Raw genomic sequence first — 12119 nt, forward strand, 5'->3', positions numbered from 1 at the left:
GCCAAGGAACCAAATATCTAGCCCTATGACAGCTTGGGATACCTCACACTCTCAACGTCGGTCATCACTCATCCAAGATATGATACCATATGGTGCATCAATGCAATTGGGTATATGACCATCATGCTCAAACACATTTATCCATTGAAAATCAATAACCTAAAAGTGTGAAGATAATTCTTTTCATGATTTTATTTTCCTACGATAGTATTTTGTTGCTTAAGGTTAGTACCAAGCTTTGTCGTGCTACTAGTCCCTTTAAGTTTTAAACAACCATGAACTCTATATGATATGCATCATGAAACATCAACATTCAACATACTTGAACCACTCAACACACCCCTACTCCCTACCGTTTAAAGTTTTGTATGCGTTGATAGATTTAAGAGGTGGGCTTTTAATGTATTTTCTTTATTGAAAGTGATAAAAACTCACTCTAACAAAGAGATGAGACTTAACTGATGCTACACTGCAAGCTTTAGCTCTATCATATGTTCACAAATATAAATCTTATTTTTTGTATTTTTCTCATGCAAAAAACCTATTTTGGTATTTTTTTTCTTATTTTTTAAATAGAATATTACTAAAAATTTATTTATTTTTTGGTTTAGATTGAACAAACTTATGAAAAATGATTTTCTTAGTATGTTTCAATCCATAGGAATGGGAAATGCACACCAAAAACGCAAAAACTGCATATTTTATCTTAAATAGCATAGTCTCTGGTTTTGTGTGTTTTACATAAAATTATTATATGACTGCCTTTTTAATGATTCCTTCAACATGACTGATCAAATAGAATATGGAAAATCAAATAGAAACATTTCTAACCATTTCAAATAGTAATTCATCATAAAACAACAAAATCTATATTTTTCTCACATAAAATCGCTCATTATGATGCACGTTTTTCAACTTTGGAGGCCTATTGACACTCTTTCACAATCGTTGATGATCCATCCAGCCTCCATTCATGTGTCTTTCCACTTTCACATCATTGCACAATAAAAAATGTCCATCTTAGCCCATTGCCCTCTCTTTTACATTGATTTATGAGAACAAACCACAAGAGGAGAGAGGAGAGAGGAGAGAGGAGAGAGGAGAGAGAAAGAGTAAAAACAAATCTTTTCATTCAATGGGTCATTTTTTATCATTTTTGTAGTGATGGAGAGCAAAGAGTTGATGGAACTTGCTACTTAGAGGATTCCCAGGATGGTGCACAAGAAAATTTTGATTTAAAAATGTCAAATTTGGGACATCGAAAAAACGATGCCCCCCTACATTTTGCAAATCGTGCTCTTTCAAATCATAAAGATTATTTTAGCTTCAAGCTTTGGTTTTAAAAAAACTAGTTTACTTTTTCTTGTTCACACTTCAGTTTAAGTGGGTTTTTTGCTTTTGATGGGGCAAACAAGCTTGGATTTGAGGTCTGTGGGCCGGCTTCATGACATCCAAATCTATAAACTAGCCACTATCACTCACTTTCCAAGTCCTGGATCATACAGTTGCTTCATAACACGAAACCTTTTGCGGGGATTAAATGAAGGGTCAAAGGGACTCCAATCGACGAACTAAGACTTGCGTTGGGTTCTTGGCATTGAACTCCATCTAGGAAAAATCCAGCTCATCGATCCACAATCATTTCATTTTGCATGAAAATTTGGTCTTTTACGGCCTCCTGGGCTCTTTTCCGCTTCGAAAGTGACCTTTACAATCTGCTCTCAACAATTCTTATAGTGATATATTAGGAGGCTTGTGGAATTTGGACACCTTGTTTTCCATTAGCCTTTGACTATTCCTCTACATTTGTAGTGAGGATGCCTTGAACCCCACCAATATAGCCTTGGTTGTAGCCATTTTTCTCTTTGCTCCCTTACTTATCACTACTACTGTAGGTCAAAATCCTTTAGAACCCTTGTTCTTGTACTAAGTGTTTTGGCTATTGTGCATGGAGTGTTTTACTGATATATGCATTTAGATTTCTTTTGTTTATAATTCCTCCTACTAAGCTTTCCAATGATTCCAACTTGATTTCACTCATTATACAGTTATACCTAGTGTTACAAAATAGTGTGTGCATTACTCTGCTTTGCCTAGATTCCTACAATAGGGTTTCGAATGTCCTCTATGCTGATACCATTCTTGCTAAAGAATCTTTGCATTATCATTCCCAATATTTTGTAGATATTTCTCTTACTCCTTTTTTCCAACAAGTTCAAGACCCAGTTTACCATAACTTGTCATAATGGTATTTGTAACGTGCCCGCTCCTCAAATCGCGGGACACGTCTTAGCAGCCCATCGAGAGATATATCTAGAAGATGCCACCTGACACTCCCAAGGAATGACACGGGTTTTGCCAACTAGGGTCTCTCGAGTCTGCCCCACAACGGAACTTATCCGGCTGTTCCCACTAGGATCGACCTGAAGTCCAGGGTCGTGGCCAAAATTTTCTAAGGTCATCGTCCGACCTTTCCTAACATTCCTCGTTAACATTTCCTTCGAGAAAATCTTTCAGCTAACCAAGACCACCCTTCGGTAGGATAGACCCATCGGTCCATCCACCGGGCTTCCCTCAGGGGTTGTTTTAGTTATCTAATTATCTACCACATTATGTTTGACACATAAAAGTAGCTTCCATTCCCGGCGCGGATTCACAACCCCCTTGGTTTGGGTTTGGCAGTTCTTTGCAGGGGGTATCTAGCGCCATTCTTCCTTAATTATCCCTTTAGGAAATCAACCATAGCTGAAGCATCCAGCTTAAAAACAATTACTAGGGAAAACACCCCTTTTTGTTCCCATGGCAATCAGTCATCTCAGACCCAGTCATGCAATCATCAATCACACCCCACTTGGGTTAACATCCAAAGCCACATTAACAAACAATTGAATGCACAACCTTTTGCTTCAAGGCATCACAACCCCATTGCATGCACAATCAAAATTTAACTTGGAAGTATCAAAACACTTTTACAACCTTCCCAAACAACCAAGCATAGCTTGGGTCAACAATCCATCTTTAACAAGACCAACCTTCGTTAAAACCATTTCAGCAGTTCCGAGCAATATGCTTAGCATGAATCAACTACCCTAAATTTCGCTCTCCCCCTTGGGTTAGGAATTTGCAGGGTTGATTCAACAAGTTCCTTCTAGGTCCTTTTGTCTCGTGCGGCCTTCGACGGTTGCGACTTACTTGAGAATCTGTCTAGTTCATTGAGTTTCACAACCATAGAGCCTTTGATGGACAACCCTTTGTTGGAAAAGAAACGACTAAGTCCTTGGAGTTGGGTTCTTAAGTTTTCAAGGTATGGCAATAAACCCTCCTTGTTTTGGACATCAACTTTAAGTAAACGCAACATCTTCTAACCTTCTATCTTTAAGTGTGATACTATGCAGAATTTTTCTAGTCGAATTCACTGCTCATGCGCTTGGATCATACTAATGCAATAGCCACTCTTATCACCTTTCCACTCTATTAGCCGCATTAAAGTGATATGCAATGAGAACTTCATGCATTGATAACCTCTAGACCCTAGTGTATCCACCTTTGTGTGGGTGTTAGCAAAGGTAAACATATATCACAACAACTATTGTGTCGTAGGAAATTTCTTAAGTATGTATTAAATTCTGGAATGGATACATCATAGTGTAGGACAACTTAGATGTTTAAGAGAGCAGTTTTGATATTGATTATAAACTTATTTAGGATGCCATCTATGTCATAACCTCAACTAAACATTATATAACTCGTACTAAACCTTAATAAGTTTGCATCCCATGCGGGAATAGATTAGAAATTCCTTTCATTTCATGTGATAAATCATGCTTATAGATTGAATTATGTGTGCAATGGGAGACAAAAGTTCCTTTCGAGTTTTACGGGTCACCTCGATGTGGAGAGAGGGTGACGAGATGTTACGATTGGTTGCGACTCCACTGGCATTTCTATATTTGACCACGGCTTTCACGCTAGTACTCTTAGTAAGATTTCTCTTTGGAGCCATCTTGCATACACGATCCTTCACCCTGGGTCCTTGATGTGGTGGCTTTGTTCAAGGGCGGCTCGCTAGTGGTCACCAATCCGATGAGGGAGATGAAAGTTCGATGGTGTTCGTGACTTTGAAAATTTCCTTGGCTAGAAATAATCTCTAACTTTCACCCCTTTCTCTCTCTCTCCTCTTCCTCTTCTACTTCTTTCTCTCTTCTTCTCCTTCTCCTTCTCTCCTCTTCTTCACTTCTTCTCTTCTTCTCCCACTCCTTCTTTCCCTGTCCTTCCTTCACTTCTTCTCTCCTCTCTCAACGCTGATCACGGAAGGGGGGGGGATTTACTGACGTCTGGGGAGATGGCGCAGGCTTGGCGGGGCTAGTTTCGAGGGGGGGCTACCTGTACGTTGTCGTATTGCTGCGCATTCGAAGTGTGTAAACCACCCAAAAGTTGTGCATGGGATTTGGTACTTTGTACATACTTAGTTGTTGTGATAACAATTATTTTATGCGTATAAGTATAGTGGGGAGGAGTTGGAGACAAAAGTGGCGAATATGATGAGATGCTTTCAGCCTATGTTGAGCAAGGTTGAGTGGAAAGCACGACTGATGCTGGTGAACATGTTAGGATTTGTCTTCTCCTTCTCCAGCTACATCAAAAATACCTAATGATAACCACATCCAGGAGTTGGAAAGAAGGAGGCTAAGCATTGAAATGTGCTATGAGAAGCATGGAGTTATCACTGTTACAGTGTGTGCTTGTTTTGGGTTACAATGTGTTGTTTACATGGGCTCTAAAGATATGGAACGACAGGCTCTTAAAGTATTCAGAATGAGACTTTTTGGAGTTGAGGTACGTGCTGTCTAGTTTGGTACAGGTACGTTGAAAGATGTGGCATCAGAAGCAATAAGATACTTGGTTTCAAATGAAGAGACTACACACTATATTTTAAGGTCCGTAACTGGATCTCACCCTTATCCAATGCTGGTGAGAGATTTTCATGCCATTATTGGCAAAGAGACTTGACGACAGTGCTGCTAATGAGGGATTTCAAATGCTAAGAAGGGAGGGAAAAGAGGAGAGTGTGATGAAAAGGAGGGAAGGGGCAATGCCAATTGGGGAAGAAAGGTGAGAAAAAGCAGGGGAGGTCACGAACGGAAAGAGGGGGGAAAGAATTTGAATGAAAAAGCTTTTTCTGTCATTTTGGGATCTCTCGGTCTGTTTGTGTGTGGGTCTACCTGTGTACCGGGGGTCTGCATTTTCAGCCTCTGGGCTTTTCCGAGATGATGCATGTTGAAGACTGCGAGATGGTGAGTGGAGTGAAAAGGATGCTTCAATTCTCGTCCCTGGGGACATAATTAGCGTCAAGTTGGGTGATATTATTCCTGCTGATGCCCGTCTCTTGGAGGGTGATCCTTTAAAGATTGACCAGTCTGCTTTGACAGGAGAGTCTTTACCTGTGACGAAAAAGCCTGGTGATGAAATTTTCTCAGGATCAACGTGTAAGCAAGGGGAGATTGATGCAGTTGTTATTGCAACTGGAGTGCACACGTTTTTTGGAAAAGCAGCACATCTTGTAGATTCCACTCACCAAGTTGGTCACTTCCAAAAGGTATTGACGGCAATTGATAACTTCTGTATCTGCTCTATTGCCATCGGAATGGTAATTGAAATCATCGCCATGTACCCTATACAACGTAGAGCCTACAGGGATGGAATAAATAACCTATTGATCCTCCTTATTGGAGGAATACCCATTGCTACGCCAACAGTGCTTTCTGTTACTATGGCCATCGGATCCCATCGCCTTTCACAACAGAGTGGGGAGTATTATGCGAAAACCAGAAAACAGGAGGAGAACAGGGCTTCCCCAGACATGGGCGAAAAACAGTAATGCCATCGATTTGTCTGCAAGTCACTTTCTGAATACCTCTCTGAGCTTGTTGATGCCGTCGGCCTCTCAAAACCTCTCTGACATCACTCTCTGAATAGCTGATCATTATGTTGAAGACGGAGAAGTGGAGAGATTGAATGTGGAACTGGCGTCCGGTTTGCAACCAGTGTGAGTTTGGGGGGGCTTCAAGGCTGACGAAGCAGGAGACCTGAGCTGAGAGATTGAAGATCGATTGATTGATCGATCACATCATCCTTCACAACTCCTTCACCTCGTGGACGAAGCCATGATGTTCTAACACCTTCTGGAAGCTGAAAACCAGGACGAAAGTTAAAGAAGGAGGTCGTTGACTAAGCTCCAAAAAGGCTACACCCTGAGTCGAAGGGAAGCAGAGGGAAAAGTTGATCATAAGGAGGACGATCAACGAGATTTTTGGGAAGTAAAGGGGATACATGAAGAAGAAGCTAAAGATCAGAACGTAAAGACGAAAAGCAAACGCTGCTGCGACATCTTAAGCGATCAACGAACTGCATGATGGAGTGAAGATGACAAAAAAACGGTGGACTGAGAATGTGGACAAAGATAACTGTAGCGCAGGCACAGGCTGGGACCGATAAGACCACGATGATTGCCCTTTCCGTTTATCAGATCATAGATATCACTAACAGAGAGGTTCAGGCATTGATACTATTCCCAACCAGAGAGCTTGTAGCTCTTATCGGCAACTTTGCCTCATGAAATTTTGGAAATGACAAACAAATTCATGACGAATCCTGTGCGCATTCATCTGAAGCGTGATGAGTTGACAATTGAGGGCATTAAACAATTCTTTGTGGCTTCCAATTTGTTTTGAGTCATCTTGACTCTCGACATCTGCTTATTAAGTCATTCCCTGTGGTGTGATCGCCTGTGGAGCTTGCTTTATTAAGGCTTCTACATCCTTGGTCATTTTTGTGCATGTGGTCTGTTCAAAAATCGTCAATTCAACCTTTGGGAGCTTTGTTCATAGGAGTTTCATGCATGTTTCTCTCTGAGAATCTTTGCAAGAGCGGCTGAACTTGGACTGATGTCCGAAATCTCTTGAAGGAACTGAAGGACTAGACAGTGCTGATTTGCGGATGCTGTCACAGCGCTCGTGACTTTGGCAAACTTTCATGGTGGTCAGAGAAACAGGTTTACTTTCCTCAATTGGTGTCAATTGGTGTTTTCTCCTATGAAGATCCAGATATCTACTCACGTTTCTGTGGACACCTTGGAAGATCATGGTTTCTTCATTATAAAGCAAATTGTTCCTTGAGTTGAATCTCACATGGAGTTATTGTGATGGTGATTGAAATCAAAAGTGGCTTTGTTACTCAGAGTGCTTCCTTTCAACTGAGCTTGCCAGTCTTCTTGGGATCTTAGGTTATTTTTCTAAGGCGTTATGCTTATAACTGCAATTACTTGTCAAGAGTAATTAGCAGTTTCATTGTTGTGATTCACTTGACAAGCAATATAGTGTTCTTTGTCATCTAAAATTGAAGTCTTCTTGTTAGCCTCTTCTCTTGTTGTATCTTGAACCCCGTGTTCTGTAGCCCTTACACGAAATTTACGACAACGTCAGGGAAGGGGGGCATTGTGCTACAACGGAGAAGAGGGAGCACTGTAATTCACCAGCAGGGGGCTCCAGTGTCAGTCGTCATGGCCAGGGGGGCTGCCCTTCTGCAACAAAGAGAGGGGGTGGTTTTTATAGGTGGGGGGGGGGAGGTGGCAAAGCGGTGCCACCCGCCACCTAGGGTTGCACGCCCCCCCATCTCCAGCTCCCTCCCTCTCTCTCTCTCTCTCTCTCTCTCTCTCTCTCTCTCTCTCTCTCTCTCTCCCCCCACCATGCTCATGACAGGGGGAGAGAGAGGGAGGGAATTTTTTTTTCAAAAAAATTAAAAAAAATCAAAAAGCGGGGGGGAGTTTCTATGGGGGAGTCACGGGGCACACAAGGGGGGGGGGGGGGGGGGAAATGTTACAGTATTTCAACTTGCTATGAGCCATTTACATCCTCCACCATGATCACTCTATTGTGCCTCTTGGGGTCATAATTGTGAGGAAATCTACACATTTGTCCTAGTCCACCTTCCCTTCGAACTTCTCCATATAAATTTTTAATCCACATTTGTCTAGAAGCTCCTTCACTTTAGAATTATTAGTCACTATTCCGGTAAGGTTGTCAATTTGATGACATCATAGGTGGCAATACTGTTTAATTTTGGTTTTCAAGTTGTACTTGGCCTGGTCTTGTTTAGTAAATGGTAGTTGGGGCCTATTGATTTTCTCTTGCATAGCTTTATCTCCTTCTCTTACCATCTCAAAGAACCTAGCATAATATATGATGGTTAAGTATCAAGGAAAATAAACTCTTTCATTGATACAAAAATTTTATCTCGTGTAAAATATTTAACTTCTCTGATTTTTAGTATTCCTATTTGATAAATCACTCAGTTTTTTGGCTTTTGTTCTAAGTTTGAAGAGTCCCTCCCTACATCTAATTGAATGTAACACTTTCTAGGATTGTGAGGGGTAATTTATTAATATGTTAATACTAATTTGCACATGTTTTTTCTAACAAGTTCCTATGCACTTATTTCTATACATGATTATAGGATATATAACTAGTTTGGTAGCAATGCATCATAAAAATGAGGGCTATGTTCAAATGTCATGTGGTGATGCATATCATGCGACCATTACTCACATGTGTTATGTAGGTTCATACATCCCTTACAAAATCACCTGAACCTACTCTATTGTGGCAACATGAAAGCTATTTCGCACTAGGAATCCAATCTAAATATGGGTGAAGCACCTAATATTCTCCTCTAATAGTTGATTTTCGGTAAAAGCAAGTATCCAAAGAAACATATAGGTGATCTAGAAAATTTCTATAGGAAAGAAAACTTGGATTTTACAAGACAATCTAAATCGATAAGACCTCTTGGTGTCATTTCTATGCAACTATGTTTGAAGGACATGATATGGCATCTTGAAATATTGGAGTGGTGATTATCTCTTCGATAAAACAAGGAGTGCTTGATGAAAATATACTTAATTTCATCCTATGAGCACGATAGAGACCTCATAGCCTCCATTGTATTTTCATTTAGGAGGTCTAGATTGAGTGTATTATACCTATGAGTGAATAAGGTGAAGGTGTTTTAGAGGGGTCTAATACATGTGACGATATCGTCGCATGTGCCAATGGCTATATCAATAGCTAGTTCCAAAATGATGGACGTCTTGTTGTAAGAGGATTTTAGCTTGATTTGTAAATCTTGATGGTTGGGATTGATTTGATTGACATTTCAATTTGATGAGACTTGAATTTTTGACTTTAGCTTATGTGTTTTTAGTATAGGTGGTGGAATAAATAATGACACTTGGCAAGGATACCTTATTGCCATTGGGGGCAACAAAGAGATGCAAAGGCCCAGGTGGTATTTTTTATTTTTTCAATTAAAGGTCTAAACTTGGATCACCAGTTTGTTTGTGATGAGCATTCATATGGGTTATATCTATTGTGCTTGGGGTAACGAGATTAGATGTTGTGGAAAACTTTTTTTTCTTATATATCAACTCAAGCTTAGTGGGTAGGTTCTTATGCTTTGTGACTTGTTTTTCCACCTTTTTTGTGAATCTAGCAATACTAGGCTTTGTGGTTGATATATGTTATTTGGAAGCAATGGTGTCACTATCATCTTTGTTAGGACTAATAACTATGGTAATTTTTGTAACTGAACCAATACTTACTTCTATGATACTCATGTCCCTATATCAATGCTTTTGATATCTATCTATATTGGATGTCGTTGCTAAGGTGGTACTTTTGATCAAACAATTGTAAGTAGATTTATGTGACCATATAACTCAAGGGTTATTTTATAGAAACTCATATTTAGATTTGAAAATCCACTTTCAATGGTTTGTGTTTGGTTTAACTACTATACACATTTGTATATGGTGGTCTATTTGTGCTTAGCGTAGTTGATTGAGTAGGGTTTTACCCCCTCCTTTAGTGGTTGTGTCAGATGAGATTGAGAATATGTGGGAAAAATTACTACAAATAGGGGTGAGTTGGATGCAAATGAAGCTCATGATTTTTTTGTATGGTTGGGGATAAAGCTTGCTTTAACTTCAGCCTATATTCATGAAGGAAATGGCAAAAGCAAAAGAGGTCATCCACCTATTGTGAAGGCGTTGGAAAAAGCATGTGGAGAAAAGGTAAAACAGTGGCCATGATTGCTCCCTTATGCCTTGTGGGCTAATAAAACAATTCATAGTGCTCTTATAGGATATATGCATGCAGAATTGATGTATGGTCAAAAATCTATCATGCCTATAGAAGAGCTCAAAGTCACATGGAGTGTGCTACCTTGGGAGGAGAAGTTGAATAGAGAGGAGTTGTTGGCCTTACGCATTAGACAGTTGGAAAGAAAGTTAGAAGACATTGAGGTAGCAGTTGCAAAGTTAAGGGCAACATGGATACAGAACAAGAAATGGTTTGATAAAAGACATAGATTGAGGCCGATGGGGCTTGGGTATTGGTTTATAATAGCATTTTAGACAAACAACATAGTGCCATGCATAAAGTTTCCAAAAGATGGGTTGGACCCTATGTGGTAAGACAAGTATTTGATAATACTACTTATGCATTAAATGAGATAGATGGGATAGCCATAAAACTTCTGGTGTAGCAGGGAAAAGAATAAAATTATTCAACAAGTTGGAATCTAACACCTATGAGCTGCCAGAATTGGAAGAAAATAGTGGCCATGATACAGGGGCTAGCCAGGAAGATATGGAAGATGAAGAAGAAAAGGATATGTTTGCAGAGGATGAGGAGGACTCAGAATCAGGTGACAACTAGGGTTTTTGCATATATGAAAGGATGTGTAGATTCAAAGGGGGTGGATGTCATACCACAATGTGGACACAGTGTGAAAAACTATAGAGTGCATCATCATCCTACTTCTTTATTGATGTAGAGAGTCAATGTGATCTAAGTCATTAGTGCTAGTGTCCGTGGCATAGATGGTCCGAAAATACTAGATTTTTGGATAATTTTAGCCTGTTTTAGATATTTTTAATATTATTTATTGTAAATATCCAAAAAATCTAGGAAAACTTCTAGATTAGGATGGCATGTAAAAAGCAAGTTACTTTTTCAACCAACTATTGGATTTTTCATAAAAAGGAAAGATAGGGCAAAACGACGCATGTCGCGATCGCTGTTGACAGGGTGAAAACTGCACTTTGAACTGGAGGAAGAAGAAGGAGTGAACTAGGAGATTCTAAACCAAGTGTCCCACGTTTTACCCCCCTTTTGAAGCCAACGGAGTCATTTGATTTGGGTTCCAAGCACGAGAGGAGCTGTTATTTTGATGCATGTTTTTGTTCTAAGAAGAAGCTCTAGGAGATCTAATGCCTGGAGATTGTTTTTGAGTAGTGCCAGACAAAGGATTTTAGGTTTTGTCAATACATATTGATTCAATTCATTGTGCTTTGTCTTTATCGTGTTTACTTCTTGTCTATTATTTTTGTTCTCTTCCATCTCCTATCTCTACTTCCTTCTATCTTTGATCCCTGGTGGATAGGACCTTTCGACAAAAACCCCTCCGATAGTGTAGAGGACTAATTTTTCATGCAAAATGAAACGGTTGTAGATGAATGAGATAGAGTTTTTCTAGATAGAGTTTGATGACAAGAACACAACGTAAGTCTCGGTTTGTCGATCAAAGTTTTTTGGATCCCTCATTTAATGTCCACAACAAGGTTTTGCCTTATAAAGCCACTATAAGATCTGAGAACCAAAAAGTAGGTGATGGAGGCCAGGTTTATAGATTTCAATGACATGGAGCTGGTTGTCTAGTTGGATCTCAAATTTGAGTCCCTTTGCCCCTCCAAAATGCAAAGATCCACTTCCTTTGCAGTGTGAACATGAGAAGATGAACTAGTTATTTTTGCTTTAATGTCTTAATAAGTTAATTAGAAGAGAAAACTCACAAAATGTGAACCCTATGGAGAAAGGGCGCATCATTTTTTTCGATGCCCCTTCTTGATTTAAAAAATGGATTATTATGGCTATTAGCATTAGAGGAGGGAGGCAAGAGGGTAGCAAGGTGAAGTTTTCCTTTGCCATTCAAAAGAAGAGTCAGATCAAAGAATGATGTACTCAATGAAAAAGTTGGTTTTTAGTATTTCTCTCTGCTCTCTC

The 12119-nt window shown here is 39.7% G+C and overlaps 1 pseudogene; it reads left to right on the plus strand.

Moving 5' to 3' along the window:
- The first annotated feature begins 4770 nt into the window (after window positions 1-4770).
- On the plus strand, window positions 4771-5878 carry LOC148012752 (ATPase 2, plasma membrane-type pseudogene; annotated as a pseudogene).
- The last annotated feature ends 6241 nt before the right edge of the window (window positions 5879-12119 follow it).

The sequence above is a fragment of the Lygodium microphyllum genome, chromosome 27 (genome assembly GCF_053477565.2).
Source record: "Lygodium microphyllum isolate KBCC chromosome 27, Lygodium_microphyllum_v1.1.10, whole genome shotgun sequence".
Classification (NCBI taxonomy): domain Eukaryota; kingdom Viridiplantae; phylum Streptophyta; class Polypodiopsida; order Schizaeales; family Lygodiaceae; genus Lygodium; species Lygodium microphyllum.